This window comes from Mauremys mutica, chromosome 12 (genome assembly GCF_020497125.1).
Source record: "Mauremys mutica isolate MM-2020 ecotype Southern chromosome 12, ASM2049712v1, whole genome shotgun sequence".
Taxonomy (NCBI): Eukaryota; Metazoa; Chordata; order Testudines; family Geoemydidae; genus Mauremys; species Mauremys mutica.
This window is the reverse complement of record NC_059083.1, coordinates 41841394-41861930: the sequence shown is the minus strand read 5'-3', so window position 1 is coordinate 41861930 and position 20537 is coordinate 41841394. Positions and strand designations below refer to the sequence as shown.

Sequence of the window (20537 nt, the reverse complement as noted above, 5' to 3'; positions counted from 1 at the left end):
CCGGCCACTGAAATACTCCAGGCCCTTGGGGCAGGTTAGCACATCTTGCTGGCTCCTCTGTCATACACAAAGAGTCCTCTGAGCTGAGGGTGATGCAGGGAAGGGAGTTACAGTGCGACATGGAGGGGGGCATCGCCTCACTGGGAATTGGATCTTGTCCCAGGGCCTCTGGCAGGGAGTTTGTGACATCTGGTGGCTCAGGCTCTCTGCTCCCAGGCAGTGAGGGGTGGAGCAGGACTGGTTAGTAATTAAAAGGGAGGGGCTGGCTGGCTGGCTGGGAGTCTGGACTCCTGGGTTCTATGTCCAGCTCCGGGAGGGGCAATGGACTCTAGTGGGTTGGGGCAGGGCTGGGAATCAGAACTCCCGGGTTCTCTTTCCACCTGCACCACTGGCCCCTCTGTAACTTGGTCCCTTGCTCACTCGGGGACAGTTTTCCTCTCTAAACATTTCACATCATTCCCCTTCCTAAGGGGATGATTGTTTCTGTGTATTTTTGGTTTAAAACTTGTAGAAAAGGAGAGAGGGGGAAAAGACCAGAAAAACCTATACATTATTTCTCTGTTTCAAGCAGGAAAAGCTCTACTGCCCCGCTTCTCCCCCCACCAGTAGTCTCCCCTCAGCCAGACATGTCTTTCACCCCAGATCAACCCCTGCAAACCCCAAACCCCTCCAGCTCAGCATTTACACTGGCATAAGTCTTGGACACTTCCACAAATGTGATGAAAATATCTCCCCTTGGAGGGTCTTCCTGCCAGCTGGGTTCCTGTCTGAGTGGGAGCCTTAAAGAGACAGGAGAGCCTGACACTATTAACATTGGCCTCCCCAATCTTGCCCTAGGAGGGGGTGGCTATAAGTAGACTCCGGGAGGCAGGATTCTGGGGGGACGGACCAGGGGTTGGCTGAGGAATCCTGAAAAGAAAAGGGACGTGGCCCCAGGGAGCTCGAATCCCGTTTGTCACCAGCCCAATGTAGGAGTGTCCACCAAAGGGGATTGCACTGATCTAAACAGATTAGGGAGAGGGCTGTATGGGAAGTGAAGGAGGGAATCGGCGTTCACCCAGAGACAGGGGTTTAACGCGCTTTACGTTCACACCGTTAGCTAATCTGGCCTGATTTCTCATGCAGACAACCCGTCAATTAAAACCAGTGCAATGCCTGGGCGGGCCAGCCCGGGGAGGGGCTGCCGCTAGCTTGTTCATTTCACTGGTCGCTACCACAAGAGGGCCCTGCTTATTGTGCTACATGTGGGGGCAGGCAGGGAACCATCCCTGGTTTGTTTGCTGGCTGGTGAACTTCCTGGGTCAGACGCTGCTGCTCTGCCTCCATTGTGAGCCGGGGGGAGCCCGGGCTGAGCCGCTGCTGATTCCCGCCGGCTAGGGGGACTTTCTGCGGTGGCTGGAGCCAGCCCCGCGCTCTGCCGACACCAGCCCCGGAGCCGGAGCCTGCAGGTGAGGGGAGAGACCCGGGGAAGGGCTGGGGCCGGGCAGGAAAGTGACTCTGCACCACCGGCCCAGGGAGGCTCAGATTTCGGAGCCCCTGGGACTCTGCCCCCTTGTCATTGCACGGGGCGCTGGGAGCTGAGTTAACAGCAATTCAGCTGCTGCCTGTTTGCCGCTCCGGGGAGGCAGGCCAAGGAGGCATTAGAGGGGAGAGGAAAGGGATTGGGGGGCCATGAACAGGGCCCCAAATGTCTCCCCCTTTTTTCTCTATTGGGGTGGAGTTGTCAGGAAGAAGAGTTAAAAAATAGGGGTGGAAAAGTGTGTGACATCTGATTGCATCATTTGTGCGCAGGGAGGGGGAAAACAGAGGGAGGAGCACTGGGATTTATTCCTTGCTGAGGGGTCCCTTCAAACTGCACGATGATGGGGAAAAGTCTCCCCTGTATTAAAATTCTGACTGGAACGTGTTTGATCCATCAGACGGGCCGGGTCTTAAGCCACTTGGGGTCATTGTGTGAATGTTTCCATTTGACCCCCCCTTTCTCGTGAATATCGTGACACCCCCTGAAAAGATCCATGCGGATCTGTGGGAAGGATTGGGGCCCTGGGTGTTTTTGTAATCTGATTTGGTGGCTCTAGCAAGTGGCTCCTGAACATTCAGGTTTTGGGGGGATATTTGTGCTTCAAAATATCAGTGTTTCTCCAACACACTCATATTTTCTTAGCTTAAAAAAATATTATGCTGGGGGAGGGGGAAAGGTTTGGGATTTAGGCAGCACCAATGTCATCTAGGTCTCCCTCTTGACCTGGTCAGGACATCTTAGACTCATGGGGATGGCCCAGGGATGTAATGGTGGATCCCAGGAGACACAATGGTGTCCCTTGCTCCAGCCTCTTCTTTCAGTCAGCCATGGTTGCGCTTGCACTTCTCCCCAGAGCCTTTTCTTTTATGGACCCCCAAAGGGGATGACGGATAGACTAGCCCATCTGCTCGCTATTTTATCTGCCGGGTGGGCCTACTTTTCAACACCAATTTTGGTTCATTTATTTCTGGTCTCTCACTTTTCTTGTTTACCAAGCATGATCTTAATACAGTCCTTGAGTAATATCAGGAGGCCTTTTTTGTTCTCTGGACTAATGCGGTCTCTGTCTGGCTCCCTTTTGCACCTTTTCCCATTAATATTTGTTGTTGCTCACTGTCATGGTTCATTAACTTTCACTCCCTTTTTACAGGTGAGCTCACAATTAGGGTAAATGTGTAGGCTCATTTATCACAACACCTCTCTGGTTCCCATGGAGGCTTTCACCCCGTGGAGTCCCAAAAGCTCTGGGTAAACATCCTTTGGGAGGGTTACTTCCCACTAGGACTGTCTCTGAAGTAGGAAGGTGATGGCTTTCTATTCTGGGGGTATAGAAATTTAAAAAATCCTCTAGGTCCTCCATCCACCTAGCACTCCTTTGCTTTAATCACAGCTCCTCAAATGTGAACCAAATCCTGAGAGGATTTTATAACAACATCTGTTCGCTTCTTGAAACTGCAGGAACTTCTGGGTTTGGAGGAAACTTAACTGACATTGAGCAGCAGAGAGGGGAAAAGCCAGTTCCTGCCTCTGCCTGGTCCCCGCGCTGCTGGGGGAAATGTCCTGCCCTGGGGACAGTGTTGGGGGATCCCCCAAAATGTCTCCTTTGATTCTGCTCTTTCCTAGAGTTTGCTTCAGAGATGTTTTTGTTACTGGGAGGGTTTGAAAATGTCCTGGTGGGTTTAGTCCTGTGGGAAGGGCCAGGTCTGCGCTGTAATGAAGTGACCTTTTTCCCAACATTTCAGAGTCCAGAGCGTCTGCCTGCAGGGAAAGAGCCTGGGGGGAATTAGGGTGTGAAATCATAGAATTCAAGATCAGAAGGGACCATTATGATCATCTAGTCTGACCTCCTGCAAGATGCAGGCTACATAAGCCGATCCACCCACTCCTGAACTAATTCACTCCCTTGACTCTGCTGTTGAATGCTCCAAATCATGATTTAAAGACTTCAAGTAGCAGATAATCCACCAGCAAGCGACCCCTGCCCCATGCTTCGGAGGAAGGCGAAAAACCTCCAGGGCCACTGCCAATCTACCCTGGAGGAAAATTCCTTCCCGACCCCAGATATGGCGATCAGCTGAACCCCGAGCATGTGGGCAAGACTCTCCAGCCAGACCCTCTGGAAAAGGCTAACAATATCCCAACATTGACCCTTTGTACTAATTACCAGTGTGGCACGTTATTGACCTATTAACTAAACCCGTTATCCTATCATACCATCCCCTCCATAAACTTATCCAGCTTAATCTTAAAGTCATGGAGGTCCTTTGCCCCCACTGTTTCCCTCGGTAGGCTGTTCCATCAGAGGAGTGCAATTCTGGTTAGAAACCTTCGTCTAATTTCAAGCCTAAATTTCCTGACTGACAATTTATATCCGTTTGTCCTCGTGTCCACATTAGCACTGAGCTGAAATAATTCCTCTCCTTCCCTGGTATGTATCCCTCTGATATATTTGAAGAGTACAATCATATCTCCTCTTATCCTTCTTTTGGTTAAGGAAAACAAACCGAAATGGACTAACACCCCTTATGGATCCTGCCCCATCGTCCTTCTCACCCTGACCGGCTGCAGAATTGCATCCACATTTCGTTCCAGATCAGGAGACGGGGCAGGGAAATGGCTTCCACACAGCTGGTGCAGGATGCAGCACAGCTCATTGAGGTAGGGGATTTCCAGGGAGCTGCTGAAGGGCTTGTCCTGGAGAGGGGCAGGAAATACACAGAGGGAGGGAGTAGGAGGTGTGGACAGGGGGTGAAAAATCTGCTGGCACTTCTTAAAACTGAGGGGGAACATCGACTCTGCCCACTGAGGTTGCTGGAATTCTTACTGGGATGCTGTCCATGGACTGTGCTTAGGGGCTCCATCTCTTGTCTGTCTCTATCTAGTTGCAATGTGATAAGGTCCGAAGCAGTCTGTGTGAGGATCTCTGTTACGCTGCTCCCCAGGAGCTTCCTGTTGCCCCCACCCTCAGTTTCACAGTGGGGGGCAGCAGGAGAGAGTGAGTTTCTGATCAGTTTCACAAAGGCCCACAGAGCTCTGAAGAGCAGCCTGGAATTGACCAGCAGAGTGGCTGCCTCTCGGCAGACTGGGGAAGGCAGCGCGGCACCCTTAAGGAGAAGGCTGAATCATTTTTTTTTTTTTATCCTCCAGACTGGTTGGAAGAGCATTCCTTTTTTTTTTTTAAGCTTTTGGAGTGCTGCAAAAATTTGTGCTGCTGCCCAGGGGAAAATTCCTGGTTCTCTGAAACTTTTCTCTGTGCTAGGGAAGATCAGCTGCACTGGGATAGCAATATTGGCAGCTCCAGCTCCACACACTGTGGGCTTGAAGGGGCTTTAACAAGATTTTTAATTACACTAAATACGTTGGTAATGCACATTGGAAAACATAATCCCAACTATTCATATAAAATGATGGGGGTCTAAATTAGATGGTAAACCACTCAAGACAGATCTTGGAGTCAGTGTGGCTAGTCATTGGGAGGGATAGCTCAGTGGTTTGAGTGTTGGCCTGCTAAACCTAGGGTTGTGAGTTCAATCCTTGAGGGGGACCATTTAGAGAACCTGGGTAAAAATCTGTTTGGGGATTGGTCCTGATTTGAGCAGGGGGTTGGACTAGATGATCTCCTGAAGTTCCTTCCAACCCTGATATTCTATGATTCTCTGAAAACATCCACTCAATGTGCAGTGGCAGTCAAAAAGGTGAACAGAATGTTGGGAATAATTAAGAAAGGGGTAGATAGTAAGACCAAAAATATCATATTCCCTCTATATAAATCCATGGTACATCCACATCTTGAATGCTGCATGTGGATGTGGTCGCCCCATCTCAAAAAAGATATATTGGAATTGGAAAAGGTTCAGGAAAGGGCAACAAAAATGATTAGGGGTATGGAACAGCTGCCATATGAGGAGAGATTAATAAGACTGGGACTTTTCAGCTTGGAAAAGAGACAACTAAGTGGGGATATGATAGAGGCCTATAAAATTATGACTGGTGCAAAGAAAGTAAATTAGGAAATGTTGTTTACTCTTCATAACACAAGAACTAAGGGTCACAAAATTAAATTAATAGGCAACAGGTTTAAAACACACAAGGAAGTATTTTTTTTTTCCACACAACGCAGTCAGTCTCTGGAACTCTTTGCCAGAGGATTTTGTGAAGACTATAACAGGGTTAAAAAATAACTAGATAAGTCCATGGAGGATAGGTCCATCAAAGGCTATTAGCCAGGATGGGCAGGGATGCAGAACCATGCTTTCAAGTGTCCCTAGCCTCGGTTTGCCAGAAGCTGGGAATAGGCAACAGTGACTGGATCACTGGATGCTTACCTGTTCTCTTAATTTCCTCTGAGGCACCTGGCATTGGCCACTGTCGGTAGACACGATACTGGGCTAGATGGACTTTTGGTCTGACCCAGTACGGCCCTTCTTATGTTCTTGTGCTACTTTCAGATCCACCTTTTCGCTAGTATGCATGTGGGTCTGGAAACCACAGCATGGACTTCTACCACACAAGCTAAAGAAGGAATACCATTTGCTGGGACAGTAATAGTCTGCTAACTTCTCATGGGTCTGCCACTAGTTAGTGGCAGTAGTAGACTATTACCTTCTTGTGGACCAGCCACTAGAAGGATGCATCTAATGTATTAAACAGAATAGCAGGAGCAGACAGAAATTCATGTGATGCTGGTGAGTTTCTTAGCTGCTCCCAGGCTCTGTAGAATGACTCTGAAATGGATGAGGTTTTGTTCTGCTGCTATGGGGGAAGTGCTGAGCAGCACAAAGGGGCCAAAACTGCCTATCGGGAGGAAACGGGGCAGCATCTGTGCCCCATTTGAATTCATCCTCTGAGCCAGACAGGCCAGGAACTTCTTGTCCTTTATGATAAGAGCTTTTAATTTTGCAGAAGTTCCCCTTGCTTGCCAGGGAAAGTGTCCTGCTCTTTGGGGCCGAGGGGGATTTTTTTTTTCCAGCCCTGCCTGTGACTGAGTTGAGGTTGTTGCTGAAACAGCAGGTTTTAAGCGGGGGATTGTTGTTGTTGATATAGATGCCGGTGACCTTCGAGGATGTGGCTGTGTATTTCACTGAGGAGGAATGGGCTCTGCTGGATCCCACTCAGCGAGCCTTCTACAGGGATGTCATGCAGGAGAACTATGAGAATGTGACCTCGCTGGGTAAGGATTTCCATCCCCTTGGGTGTCAGAAGCTTGGGGGCTGAGGGGGTCATAGAATCATAGAATATCAGGGTTGGAAGGGACCTCAGGAGGTCATCTAGTCCAACCTCCTTCTCAAAGCAGAACAAATTCCCAACTAAATTATCCCAGCCAGGGCTTTGTCAAGCCTGAACTTAAAAACCTCTAAGGAAGGAGATTCCACCACCTCCCTAGGTAACCCATTCCAGTGCTTCACCACCCTCCTAGTGAAAAAGTTTTTCCTACTAGCCAACCTAAACTTCCCCCACTGCAACTTGAGACCATTACTCCTTGTTCTTTCTTCTAGTACCACTGAGAACAGTCTAGATCCATCCTCTTTAGAACCTCCTTTCAGGTAGTTGAAAGCAGCTATCAAATCTCCCTCCCCCCCCCTTCTTCTCTTCTGCAGACTGCAGGGCTGCCCAGAGGGTGGGGGGGGGGCGGCAAGTGTGGCAATTTGCCCTGGGCCCCGCAGGGACCCCCACAAGAGTTTTTTGGGGCCCCTGGAGCGGGGTCCTTCACTTGCTCTGGGTCTTCGGCAGCAGTTCAGCAGCGGGGGGGTCCTTCCGCTCCGGGACCCGCCGCTGAAGTGCCCCGAAGACCCACGGCAGGGGGTCCTTCCACCCCTGGACCTGCTGCCGAAGTGCCCGGTCTTTGGTGGCAATTCGGTGGGGGGGGGCCCCGCTGCCGAAGACCCCAGGCCCCCTGAATCCTCTTGGCAGCCCTGGCAGACTGAACAATCCCAATTCCCTCAGCCTCTCCTCGTAGGTCTCTCTGAAGCACTCAGGCTGACTTCTGCTTGGAGCCGGGGGGGGGCATTCTCTAGTTCCTTAGGTGTCAGTGTGATCAGCTCCAGAACCCATATGAGCGGGGGGTGTCCCCTACACACCCTTCTGTGGATTAATGGGGATTGAAGATTGAAAAGCCTCCTTGGGTCTCATCCTGTCCCTCCACCTTGGAGGAAGGCAGGGTTGTGTCGATTTCAGCACCCAGACCTAAGTTCTAAATGTATGGAGGGTTGGGGCTTCTGCCCCTGCTGAGACTGTTTGTTTTTCCCCCTCCTGGTGCATCATCATGCCACAGGATTTCTCCAGGTTCTTCCTTTCTCACCAATTCTTCATGCTCCCCATCTTGATTTCTCTGGTTGGAAACAAATTTCTTTAAAGCAGTTCAGCCTCTCGGCAATCTGTGGTATCAATTTCCTCCCCTTCTGACTTGTCCTCCCCCACTAGGGCATCTTTTCCCCCAGTAACTTGATATAAAATCCCTCCTAGGTTCCTTTAATCCTTTTGGCTGTGTAGCCAGGGTGAGTCCCAAACTGTCCTCAGCTAAGTCTGAGTCCAGCATCTAAGATCGCTCATCTCTCCTGGGTTTGGCTTTATTTCTAACACACAAACCTTAGCCTGAGCTTCCCCCACAGCTTGGGCATTCCCAGTGCTTCTCTCCAGGACCCTCTGCCTCCCAGTTCTCTCTCCCCAGAGGCCACTCCCACTACCAAGCTGCCCCAGCCCTGGTGAGTGAGAGGGTTCAGCCAGTGGCTCCATGCAGGGTCCCAACACCTGCTCCCATGCTGCACATGCCAGGAGCACCTCCCCCATCACAGGTCATGTTAACCTGTGCAGTGCTTGTGGCAAAGGGGCCTTCCTCTCTGACTTGGGGCTCTGGAACATTACTACAATACATCGCAAATAACTTAGCACAACATTAGTTAAGGTTGCTTCCATCGTTAACGAAACGATTTAGGAAATACAAAGTTAGGAATCACAAAGTTGCGAAGTCAAACACTCTGATGTTAGGAAATGCCTGGGCAATGTTCATTCGGACCACTTAATGCAGGCCCCTTCTGTTTGTGCATTATGGTACAGCCTTTAACAGGCAAAAGTGAAAAGATCTGGAAGTGACTTGCCCAGCAACACACACACTTTGTGGCAGAAGCAGGGATAGAACTCCACATCTCCAGGTGGTATTTGACCACCCTAATCACAAAACCATCCATCCTCTTCTGCAATCCTCTGCCTCATTCACATCAAATCTTCTAGCATTCTGCAGTAAATGAGGCAGACAACACTCCTGCTCTGGGAATGAATCTCAGTTTTGTAGGGAAGAAGTGGCCTGTGCACCAAATGGACCTGGGTAAATAAATTAGTCTCTTTAGTTACATGGTCCTATATTATCATAATGCACAAGGGCGGGGGCAAATTAAGGTTGCATGGGCATTGCTCATTCTTGGCACTTCCTGACTTGAGAGTGCTTGACTTTGCAACTTTTTGATTCTCTGAATCCTTCATTTCTGTATTTCCTAAATTTTTATGCTTTAATTTATTGATGTGAGCAGCCTTCACTAATCTTAAACTTAAGAAAATTAAAAAATACTTAGATTTTTTTAAAAGAGTAGGCTTGGAAGGATGAGATTTGTACCAGTAAATGCTGGCAAATGTTTTCACTGTACACATACTGACCAAAAAAAAAATCAATGGGAGATTGGCAAAGTAAGAGTGCTGCTTGAGAATTTTAGTGTTTGTATATTTTGACACATAACTGTGTGTGTGTGTGTGTGTGTGTGTTAACAGTTATGGAGATTCAAAAAGTTAAAGCTTTATATTTATTGTCATTTGTCTGTTGCCCACACAATTTCTGGCAACTGTGAAAATTTAAGTGGATAAATTGAAAAATATATGCTTAAAAAATAAACAGCGATATTATCCTTTGAAGTTATATTTTAAAAAAAAATCAAATTCAGCCAAGTCTACTTATGTACAATTTAAATGCCAATAAATGTGTACATTCATTACTATTATCTTTGTGGAGCTCTATAGATTATATATAAAATATAATATTTTACTGCAACGTCTAAATGACTTGCCTCAAAACAAAAACAGAAAACTGAGTAGGAACCCCTGTCTGTAAGAGAGTAGAAAGTTAAGAGGTGACTATTCAGCCCTGATATTCTATTCAGAAAGCCACATCCTCCCCCCCGCCCCAGTTGGTAAAAGCATGTAAACCGGTGCTTCTCAACCTGTGGCCCAATTAGCATGCAGCTGCAGACCATGTGACATCCTCAGGGCCATGACGGGGGCGCAGGTGTATATTTGTGTGGATGTGGCCCATGTAACACCTAAGGAGTCACACATGTGGCCCACAGTGGTAAATAGGTTGAGAACCATTGATGTGAACAATGTACATGAAAAAGAGCAGTAATTTTTGTATCTTACTTTCATGGAACTCTTTTGTTGAGGAAAGTAACCAACAATTACCCTTTGGAAAAACAGTGTAACTTACCCCAGGTGACATGGCAGGAACTCATCCAGAGCTAGTGTGCTTTCATTACAGCTTCTCCTGGGACCCTTCTTTTTAATGAAGTTATGGTCATCAGAGGTAACAGTTTGCCATGGCAGCTGTTGTCATGACAACTAGGGTCCTAGTGACTTGGGCAGCAAATGTGCACTGGGGAACACGGGCTTTTCTGGTGTTCCAGCTCTCCCAAATTTCGTTCATTTCACCCCACCCCTCCTCCAACATGCAGATACAAAATACACAGTGGAGACGGTTCCATACATGAATTGTTCAAATTCATACTTGCAAAAAAGATGCAACACTGAGGTACAGACCCTGTCAAACAGAAAATTCTGATGCAGCAGCAAGACTGTAGTTAAGGTTGCAAGACCTTAATATTTAGAGGCTGTCATTGGGGAGCAAGACTAATGCCCCAGCTTTCTCCAGAACTGCCTCTGCACTCACTGGACATCTGAATTCCACAAATGTGCTTTTTCTGACATCTAATCCCCCTAAACGGTTGCATTCTGCTCCCTTCTCTTCCTTACTGTGCTGAGTCCCACTAGCTCATGCTCCTTAGTCCTAGGGAAGTCAGGACCTTCTCACCATGTCTGAGCCCATCTGTCAGTCAGAAATGGCTACAGGCTGCCTTCCCCTGTGGCTGGAATCTCCTCTTTCTGGGACATAAAGCTGCCTTCTCAGTATTTTGTGAACCTCTCTTGATGCGTGTCTGGCTTGAAGGCTTGATCTGAGCAGAGATGGCCTGGGACCTGCCTCCCTAAGAGAGGAGCTTTCCCTGGGCTATAGCACCAGGATTGCAGGCAGTGGGGTGCCTAAACTGGAGCCCCATTTGTACAAGAGAAAGAGCTGCTGGCAGGGCATTCTCTGGTGGAACCCTCCACCTTTGGAACTCTTCTTTTCTCTCTCCCTCTTCCTCCCCACCCCCTGCAAGGCCCATGGTTTGTCCACAGCCATAAGGAGATGGGTAAGGCCAGGTTATAGTGGAGGGGAACTCTGGAAGGGATTCTGTCCTGGTTGGTAGACTATTAAATAGGAACCCCCTCTTCCAGAGATTTGGCTGTACTTGCTCAAAGTAGGGATTGCTAATGGAGGAGGATTTAACTGGGCGTCCAGTGGCTTGGAGGGACGTCAGAAGGATTTTACTGTTTTGAATGGGCTAGAATGTACATTTGAATCTTTGTTACCCACATTGATAATTCACCCTGTCTTCCCTGGAGCAGGATTTCTGATCTCCAAACCTGATGTGATCTCACAGCTGGAACAAGGGGAAGAGCCATGGGTCCCAGATCTCCAGGACTCTGAGGAAAGCAGGATCCTAAAAGGTGCCCGCACAGGTGAGGATTTGGCTAAACTGACTTATAAAGCATCCATCTGGGATTCCAACAGAGGCCCCGGGAGCGCCCCTAGTTTTCCCCTTATCTCACCCTGGTCAAGACTATGCCCAGCAGATGTTGTATCCTCATGGCAGACATATCACATGGCTTTCCCCCATAGAATCATAGAATCTCAGGGTTGGAAGGGACCTCAGGAGGTCATCTAGTCCAACCCCCTGCTCAAAGCAGGACCAAACCCAACTAAATCATCCCAGCCAGGGCTTTTTCAAGCCTGACCTTAAAAACCTCTAAGGAAGGAGATTCCACTACCTCCCTAGGTAACCCATTCCAGTTCTTCACCACGCTACTAGTGAAAAAGTTTTTCCTAATATCCAGCCTAAACCTCCCCCTCTGCAACTTGAGACCATTACTCCTTGTTCTATCATCTTCTACCACTGAGAACAGTCTAGATCCATCCTCTTTGGAACCCCCTTTCAGGTAGTTGAAAGCAGCTATCAAATCCCTCCTCATTCTTCTCTTCTGCAGGCTAAACAATCCCAGTTCCCTCAGCCTCTCCTCATAAGTCATGTGCTCCAGCCCCCTAATCATTTTTGTTGCCCTCCGCTGGACTCTCTCCAATTTATCCACATCCTTCTTGTAGTGTGGGGCCCAAAACTGGACACAGTACTCCAGATGAGGCCTCACCAGTGCTGAGTAGAGGGGAATGATCACATCCCTCGATCTGCTGGAAATGCCCCTTCTTATACAACCCAAAATGCCATTAGCCTTCTTGGCAACAAGGGCACACTGTTGACTCATATTCAGCTTTTCGTCCACCGTAACCCCTAGGTCCTCTTCTGCAGAACTGCTGCCCAGCCTTTCGGTCCCTAGTCTGTAGCAGTGCATGGGATTCTTCCGTCCTAAGTGCAGGACTCTGCACTTGTCCTTGTTGAACCTCATCATATTTCTTTTGGCCCAATCCTCTAATGTGTCTAGGTCCCTCTGTATCCTATCCCTACCCTCCAGCGTATCAACCACTCCTCCCAGTTTAGTGTCATCTGCAAACTTGCTAAGGGTGGAAGACACCTGGCAGTTGCTCACTTCCAGCTGAATGTTCTCATGGGATGCAGATGCAGAATTGGTCCCATTTTTCCATCTCATTGGGGGATGGGTTTAGTGAGATTGAAATATTAGGATGCAAATCTCCCAACAGCTATTTAGGTTTGTTTCACCCTTTCCCCAGCATAGGAAATGACTCATGTCTGGATTCTCTCCCTGTCCCAGCAGGTGACTGGATGATGAGTGAGAACAAGGAGGAGAATCCCTCACAGAAAGCTCCTAAACAAGTGGAGTTGCATGGGATGCTATTGGGAAGATCCATAGGGGATGCTCCTGCACAGGGAGAAGCTGGTGGGAGTCAGCTTGGATCAAAGGACCAGAAGAAAAAGTACTCAGAGAAGGGACAGAGCAAATCCGCTCCCCATGAGGGTGTTTCCAGAGACATCCAGAAAACCATGGTCCAGCAGACTGGAGAGATGCAGAAAATATGCCAGTACTGCGGGAAAATCTTCAGCTGCAACTCACACCTCACTAGACACCAGAGAACCCACACAGGGGAGAGACCCTATGAATGCCCCATCTGCGGAAAAAGCTTCGGTCAGAGCTCGCACCTGATTGTACACGAGAGGATCCACACCGGACAGAGACCCTTCAAGTGCGACGAATGTGAGAAAAGCTTCAATAGCAGCACGCGCCTTGTTGGACATCAGAGACGCCATAGGAATAAATTCTCTAAATTCCCTCTGTTGGCTAGTGCAAATACTGCATTTCCCAGTTCCTTGAGTATCCAGCTACCTCTCTCTGGCGTCAGGGGGCAGCTGCAGGTGCCTCTGGTCTGCTCAGTGAATCTCTGGCTCTGCCTCCAGTAGCAAACCCCAAGCAGAGGAGAAGAAGCCCTGATCAGTTTTTCTGCATTGCTGCACTGCCAGGTGCCAGCCAGGGTGGGGTAGAGGAAAGAAGAACCTAGCTCCCTTAGCAACTCCCCTCCCTGGACTCAAATCCCTTTCCACTAACCAATTCCTTGAACTAAGCCACCTTTCTCACCCCAGAGACCTCTCTGCTGGGTCTTGGGCTGCCCCCTTCCCCCTTATTGGCGCTATTTCTGGTGGGGTGGGTGTCCCAGAGGCCCTTCCCTTGTAGACTTTGGGAGGAAACCAGGGAGTTCAAATGCTGGGGACTAAGACTCCTAGACTTTAAGGTCAGAAGGGACCATCATGATCACTTAGTCTGACCTCCTGCATATTGCAGGCCACAGAACCACCCTTCTAACAGTCCCCTAACCTCTGGCTGAGTTACTGCAGTCCTCAAATCATGCTTTAAAGTCTTTCAAGTTACAGAGACTCCACCATTTACACTAGTTTAAATCTGCAAGTGACCCATGCCCCATGCTGCAGAGGAAGTTAAAACCTTCCCAGGGTCTCTGCCAATCTGGCCTGGGGAGAAAATTCCTTTCTGACCCTAAATAGGGCAATCAGTTTGACCCTGAGCATGTAGGTAAGACCCACCCACCAGACACCTGAGGAAGAATTCTCTATAGTAAGTCCGTCCTCCCCATCTAGGGTCCTATCATCGCCTGTTGGAGATGCTTGCTGCTAGCAGTCACAGATCGGTGACAAACCATTGTAGGCAGGCTCATTATACCATCCCCTCCATAAACTTATCAAGCTCAGTCTTGAAGCCAGTTAGGTTTTTTACCCCCACTTGGAAGGCTGTTTGAGAACTTTACTCCTCTAGTGGTTAGAAGCCTTCATCTAATTTCAAGCCTAAACTTGTTGAGGGCCAGTTTATATCTATTTGTTCTTCTGTCCACATTGGCACTTAACTTAAATAACTCCCCTCCCTCCCTGGTGTTTAGTCCTCTGATGTATTTATAGAGAGCAATCATGTCTCCCCTCAGCCTTCATTGGGTTAGGCTAAACAAGCCAAGCTTTCTGAATCTTTTCTCATAAGGTAGGTTTTTCCGTTCCTCAGATCATCCTAGCCGCCCTTATCTGCACCTGCTCCAGTTTGAATCCATCTTTGTTAAACATGGGAGACCAGAATAGCGCACAGTGTTCCAGATGAGGTCTCACCAGTGTCTTTTGTATAAGGGTACGAATGCTTCCCTGCCTCTACTGGAAATCTCACCTGAAGCATCCTAGGACTGCATTAGCCTTTTCCACGTCACATAGATGGGTCATAGTCATGCTGTGATCAACCGATACACCCAGGTCGTTCTCCTCCTGTCACTTCCAAGTGGTGTATGGATGAAGTGTAGAGGAAACAATGTTTTTGAGCAAAAGGAAGATGGTGGGTGGGCAGAGGGATTTGAATCAGCCAGTGATAAGGGGCTGAAACTTGAAAACACTGCGCTAGTTGGTTATAGCTCATTACTGCACAGAGGAGCTGTGGGTGGCATGAAGAGAACAAGGGAAGGTATCTTGTGCCAGGCAGCGCAGGGACTGCAGTTAGTCTGCAGTGATTGGACAATCCCTGAAGCTGTCAAATAAACTCTTCTCTCCGAATTCAGAGTCGCAGCCTTAGCCAGTTTGCTGTTTCTGATGTTCAGTTGAGACCACATCAGAGCACAGTGAACTAAAGGGGTAACTAATGAATAACCTGGGGCTCTACCTAACTGGGAATCTTCCAGAGAAATTAGAGATCAACTTTAAAGTCCTTTTCTGTGTGTACTGTGGAATTTGCAACAAATGAAATGTGCAGAGGGTGGGAGGGGAGGACTTTGGCTTATATTTATATGAGGAAATACCAAAGTTATTTCAATAAGAGCAATTATTCTGATTCCTCTGAATATCTACGTTCAGAATGGCTGTTGGTCACAGTCACTGCCCCTCAGAACTTCTCAGTGCCCTCGGGGAGGACTACAGCTTTTGCTGACTAGGCTGCAGAGAAGCTGTGGCTGTGAGAACATGCTGGTCATGGAATGTGATGAACGAGGTTATTGTTTCTTTGCTGTACAGAGCCTCTTTCAGGGGAACCCTTTGTTCCCTCTTCCAGATCTGTCCTGAGGTCACTTTTCATCATGCCTCTTGTGATTAATAAAATTTGCATATTTAGAAACTCTTTGCAGTCTGATTTTTCCTCTTTCCCCTCCCACTACTGCCACCCACCAGTCCTCCTCTTCACTTGTATACTCTGCTGCTTTCATTACAGTGACACCCAGCTCTTTTTTTTCCCCTCACATGCTGACTTTTCTTTCATTCTGCCTATACTCCCCCCTCCCCCCACAATCTCAGACACACACACCTCTGGGCCTAAAATGCTCCTCTACATCTTGGCCACCTCCTACCTTGGCTGCTGCAGCCTCTTCTCATAGCCTTCCCCTCCCCTACTGTGTCCCCCCCTCAAATTCCAGTTCTTGGTCCTGTTTGCACCCCAGTTTTCACATCCTACTGCTCTTTGTTCCCTTGTGGCAGGACCAAGGAGGGCGGAGACCTCTAGGCATTCAGTGCAGGCCCCCAGCCCTTGAGTTCCTCCTGCTGGATCCACTCAGGTCGTGCATGGGTCTACACTTGGGAACTGCAAAGGCAGCTGCCTCCTTACTCTGTGTGTGTGAAGGGACTGATCAGGGGTTTTGTAGGGGGACAAAGGAGCATCTCCTTGATCTTTGCAGGGTGTATGTGACATTCAGTCAGGCTCTAGCTGAGGCAACCATGCTTCAGCATGGATGGGAGACAAGTAACTTCATTCTCAGGCAGCCAGGGGGTGACTGGGAGGCAGGACTCCTAGGTTCTATTCCCACCTGTTCTACTGTCCCTCTAACTTTTCATGTCAAGGGGAAAGAGCTCTACCCTTTCACCCAGTCACATCTCTCATCCCACACCTCTCCAGTTCTGGATCTACACTAGTCTTGGGCACTCCCAGGAGTGTGATGAAAAACCTCACCATGCAGGACCTTCCTTCCAGCCAGGCTGAGGGCTCCTTAAGGGGAGCCTTGAGATTGTGGTGGGAAGAAAAAGATATAAGGAGCCTGGAGGTGGGAGTCCAGGGGGACTGGGGTTGTCTGGAGAATCCTGACAATAAAAGGGACATGGGAACCTAGCCAAAGAGAGGCTGCTGGGAGCCGTGCATCACATTTCTCTGGCTTAGTTTACACTGTTGCTACAGATTACAAAGAGGCTGCACTAATATAAACTAAGGGCTTGTTCATGGGTGAAATAGGCAGGAATAGTTACTCTATAATAGCTCTCTGTGTTGACAATTTCATTGTTAACTACATGGGGAGTTAATGTGAAATCCTGCTTGTCCTTTAAATTCACACCCAGGCTTACTTTGCAAGAGAAACTGGAATGATTAAAACAAAACAGTATGGCACAAAACAAATGGATTAAAAACTGGCTAATGGACAGGTCTCAGAATTGTAAATGAGGAACCTTCCCTGAGTGGGTATGTGTATAGTGGGACCCTGCAGGGATCAGTTCGTGGCCTTACACTATTTCACATTTTTATCAGTGAGCTGGAAGAAAAGCGAAAAGTATCACCCATAAAGCTTGCAGATTGCACTGTGTGTGTGTGTGTTGGGGGGTGGGGAAATCACAAAGGGAACAGGTTGCTGACAGAGCAGTCTGAGTTGCTTGGTGATCTCAGTACAAGCAAACAATTTATGGTTTAATATGGTCAAATGCAGAATTATGAATCTAGAAACAAAGAATATAGGCCACACTTGCAGGATTGGGCACTCTATCGTGCGAAGCAGGGCCTCTAAAAAAAGACTTGTGGGACTGGAGGATAATCAGCTGAACCTGAGCTCCCAGGGCAATGCTGTGGCCAAAAGGGCAATGCAATCCTTGGATGCATAAACAGGAATATCCAGAAAGAATAGGGAGGTTATGTTACCTCTGTATTTGGCTGTGGCATGATCATTGCTGGACACTATTGTGTTCAGAGAATGATTAAAGGACTGGAAAACAAGCTGTATAGTAGCAAAGAATCCTGTGGCACCTTATAGACTAACAGACATTTTGCAGCATGAGCTTTCGTGGGTGAATACCCACTTTGTCAGATGCAAGTAGTGGAAATTTCCAGGGGCAAGTATATATATGCAAGCAAGAAGCAAGCTAGAGATAATGAGGTTAGTTCAATCAGGGAGGATGAGGCCCTGTTCTAGCAGTTGAGGTGTGAAAACCAAGGGAGGAGAAACTGGTTCTGTAGTTGGCAAGCCATTCACAGTCTTTGTTTAATCCTGAGCTGATGGTGTCAAATTTGCAGATGAACTGAAGCTCAGCAGTTTCTCTTTGAAGTCTGGTCCTGAAGTTTTTTTGCTGCAGGATGGTCACCTTAAGATCTGCTATTGTGTGGCCAGGGAGGTTGAAGTGTTCTCCTACAGGTTTTTGTATATTGCCATTCCTAATATCTGATTTGTGTCCATTTATCCTTTTCCGTAGAGACTGTCCAGTTTGGCCGATGTACATAGCAGAGGGGCATTGCTGGCATATGATGGCATATATTACATTGGTGGACGTGCAGGTGAATGAACCGGTGATGGTGTGGCTTATCTGGTTAGGTTCTGTGATGGTGTCGCTGGTGTAGATATGTGGGCAGAGATGGCATCGAGGTTTGTTGCATGGATTGGTTCCTGAGCTAGAGTTACTATGGTGCGGTGTGCAGTTACTGGTGAGAATATGCTTCAGGTTGGCAGGTTGTCTGTGGGCGAGGACTGGCCTGCCACCCAAGGCCTGTGAAAGTGTGGGATCATTGTCCAGGATGGGTTGTAGATCCCTGATGATGCGTTGGAGGGGTTTTAGCTGGAGACTGTGGCTATGGCTACACTTACGGTTTGCAGCGCTGGTAGTTTGCAGCGCTGGTCATCCAGCTGTGCAGGGCCAGCGCTGCAGTGTGGCCACACTGACAGCTACCAGCGCTGCAGTGTGGCCACATTGGCAGCATTTCCAGCGCTGTACTGAGAGGTGCATTGTGGGCAGCTATCCCACAGAGCACCTCATCCCGTTTTGGCGCCGTTTTGGCGCTGAGTATTGTGGGAAGGGGAAGGAAGTGTGTGGGTCATTCCGCTTCCTATTCCAACGCCCCGTGGTGCATCGCTTCACTTCCCAGCAGTCACAGTTTCGCCGTCCACGTTTCTTGCCATTGTGAGTTCAGCACGCTGTGAAATGGAGCCTGAGCTGCTGAGGAATTTGCTGCTGACTGTTGCCAGCACATCACATTTGGCAGTTGAGCTATTCCTCCTTCAGCTCCAAAGTGACAGTGAGGAGTCCGATGATGATATGGATTTGCCTAAAGCGGGTGACATGAAATTGCTTGTGGCGGTAACGGAAATGCTCAGCACCGTGGAACGCCGCTTTTGGGCTCGTGAGACAAGCAGTGAGTGGTGGGATCACATTGTCATGGAAGTCTGGGATGACGAGCAGTGGCTGCAGAACTTTCGTATGAGAAAAGCCACTTTCATGGGACTGTGTGCTGAGCTCGCCCCCACCCTGCGGCGCAAGGACACAAGATTGAGAGCTGCCCTGACGGTGGAAAAGCGGGTGGCTATTGCAATCTGGAAGCTGGCAACTCCAGACAGCTACCGGTCGGTCGGGAACCAGTTTGGGGTGGGAAAGTCGACCGTTGGAATCGTGTTGATGCAAGTTTGCAGGGCCATTAATCGCATCCTGCTAAGGAGAACCGTGACTGTGGGGAACGTGCAGGACATTGTGGATGGCTTTTCAGAAATGGGTTTCCCTAACTGTGGAGGGGCAATAGATGGGACGCATATTCCTATTCTGGCACCACCCCACCTAGCCTACGAGTACATTAATCGCAAGGGGTATTTCTCTATGGTTCTCCAGGCGCTTGTGGATCACCGTGGGCGTTTCATTGATATTTACACAGGCTGGCCTGGAAAAGTGCATGATGCACGCATCTTTCGGAACAGTGGCCTGTTCAGGAAGATGCAGGAAGGTACATTTTTCCCAGACCGAAAGATCACAGTAAGGGACGTTGAAATGCCCATTGTGATCCTTGGGGACCCCGCTAACCCATTAATGCCTTGGCTCATGAAACCATATACAGGGAAGCTGAACAGGAGCCAGGACCGTTTCAACTACAGGCTGAGCCGATGCCGAATGACTGTGGAGTGTGCTTTTGGCCGTTTAAAAGCTCGCTGGAGATGTCTGTATGGGAAGCTAGACTTGGGGGAAAGCAGCATCCCTGCGGTTATATCCGCGTGCTGTACCCTCCATAATATTTGTGAAGGGAAGGGTGAAGCATTCAGCCAGGCATGGACCAACGAGGTGCAAGTCCTGGAGGCTGAATTTGCACAGCCAGACAGCAGGGCTACTAGAGACGCCCACCACAGGGCAACAAGGATTAGGGATGCCTTGAGGGAGAAATTTGAGGCTGAAAGCCAACAGTAATGTTTTTTTGCCTTGACCAGGAGTGACGTGCACTGGTTACAGTGCTTTTAAGTGCCTGTGTTTTCCTTGATGTTTGTTACCTGTGTTTTCATTGGGGTTTGTTATCTTTCACTTTATGCAATAATAAAAACTGATTCATAATCAAAGAAATCATTTATTTAAAAAAAAGGAAGTACACGGGCAGGGGGGTTGGTTGTTGAACTGTACATTCATAGTTTTTCATATGTACTGCCAGGAGTGCTGCGCACCTCAGGATTGTACTGTTGCATGGTGATGGGGGTTGAGTGCAGAGGGTAAGGGTCGTAGTTCTCTGGGCTCATAGGTGACCGTACAGGTGTCGGGGGCAGCTGGTGATGGTGTAGGTAAGAACCTGGATGCTGGGGAACGGGACTTGGAGCTGACATTGGTGCATAGGGGAAAGAGGTTTGGGAGGGTGGGGGTTTGGCACGGTAGTGCTCTGCCTGCATTGCTACCATTGACTGCATACAGTCTGTTTGGCGCGCAATGAGGTTTATAAGCTGCCTCGTGGTTTTCTTCAGCGTCAACGCCTTTCTCCTGCTTTCTGTTTGCCTCCAGTGATGCATCTTTTCTCTCCATTCCTGCGCATTTTTATTCTCTGTTGCACACTGGTTCATAACTGCCTTCACCAATTCTTCTTTGCTTTTGTTAGGTTCCTCAGGTTTTGAAGCTTTCTTTCAGTCACTGATAAGACCGGCCCAGGACTACTCAAGGTCACTGTAAAAATACAGCAAATGATACATTTTAAGAGAGCTTCCATTGTGTATAATCTGAAGTTATTTTAAAGTCTCACA

General features: G+C 48.5%; 1 protein-coding gene and 1 long non-coding RNA gene across 2 annotated transcripts in view; both read left to right on the top strand.

Moving 5' to 3' along the window:
• LOC123345053 (zinc finger protein 883-like) overlaps positions 1-20537 on the top strand; it is a 902586-nt gene that overhangs the window by 197811 nt on the left and 684238 nt on the right. The gene's annotated exons all lie outside the window — the stretch shown is intronic.
• LOC123345084 lies at positions 1109-13678 on the top strand. The gene is made up of 4 exons (XR_006572708.1): positions 1109-1448; positions 4017-4180; positions 11225-11338; positions 12605-13678. It is a non-coding gene; the product is annotated as an uncharacterized LOC123345084 (long non-coding RNA).